The following is a 1,530-nucleotide window of genomic DNA, read 5'->3' as shown; positions in this document are numbered from 1 at the left end:
TATACAGTATATTATATATAATTTTAATATTTTTATTTTATATATATATATATGCTGTATATGTAAACGGAGCTTGTACTACTATTCAAAGTTAAACAATCTTGGACTTTTCGGAGGCCATATACAAAGGAAATGCAGCTGCAAAAATGAGTAACTCAACTCAATCGAGATCCACGATGATCCCGATGTGATAACCCATCGGCGTGTCTTTCTTGATAAGCAAGTTTCTCCCGGAAACGATAGCTGACCACTTCGTTTTTTAATGTGACGAAATATATATACTAGTAGCTGAAATATGTTATCTGTAAGGCCGAATGTGTTCACTTAGTTACACGATATCATAATGCGCTTATCACACATGATAACGGCGTTTATATATAATTTTCTTGTCAATTAATCATATCTTCTATTTGGAAGAATCAAGACAGATATTATTATCCTATTATTGCAAGAAAACCGATGTTGCGTTAAATGAAATAATGAATAAATTTTCTTTTTTGAAAGCTCAATATTAAATCAACAAAATCTATACATAGTTAAATGAATAATAGACACCAAAATGAAAAGAGCAGCGATTATATCAATTCGAAGATATCAATGTTCAGCTTTCAAATTAAAAGGTCATAAAAGTTAAAGTATTCAAATTAATAATTCCATAAAATTAAATTTATACCTCGATTTAAGTTAACAAAATCAACAAATATAAACAAGCAAGATTTTTTTAAGTTTTAAGCATACAATGCGGTTTCTTCATTTTTTATGTTAAAATCTTCTTTCTTTAATTAAAATCTTTTAACACGCGTTTATAATATGATTAATTTATCTTTACATAAAGATGTCACTGCGAAACGACACAATGAATCGTGATAATCAATAATCGGAAAATCACAAATTTAATGGCAAAATCACAAATTTACTTACATTATATCTGTATGCGTGCCATTTATAGAATAAATTATCGCGTAAAAGTTCTACTGCGTGAAGAAAAAAATATGGAAGACGGTCGGACTTCCGCGTCTTTGATTCGGTGAGAAAGCTGCTCGTACGCTCTCCTCGTCTAAGGTTCATCACACTCTCTTGGTTACCCACGGCCAGTTTTCTCGCGTGCACTCGAACACCGTGTATTATCTGCGTCCTCGGTTGTATATACGTACGTACGAGTGCCTAGACGGCGAGCAAGGTCTCACGGCCGATGGATTAGGTACACCGTTTGCTCGCGCTCAGCCTCGACTCGGCAAACATCCTCAGCATTCTTTGAACGCGAGAATCCTCTGTGTGTACTGCACGGGACATGAGCAGTTCAAGTATATTGGTAAAGGTGTACGATATTGCAATTCTCCGTCGATAACATGTTATATCTCTCACAAAATTTTTTTCTCTGAAATATTTTTCTCCGTAATTTAATCATTCGTTCGTTTTTTTTTTTTTTTTCTAAAAGGCGAAAATAGATAAAAGAGTACTGTATAATAATTTTACATGTTTTGGATTTTGTTTTAAATTGCTACGTGTACGTACACGGAAAGAACGATT

This window comes from Trachymyrmex septentrionalis, unplaced genomic scaffold (genome assembly GCF_001594115.1).
Source record: "Trachymyrmex septentrionalis isolate Tsep2-gDNA-1 unplaced genomic scaffold, Tsep1.0 scaffold53, whole genome shotgun sequence".
NCBI lineage: Eukaryota > Metazoa > Arthropoda > Insecta > Hymenoptera > Formicidae > Trachymyrmex > Trachymyrmex septentrionalis.
Note: the sequence above shows the minus strand (reverse complement) of the source record.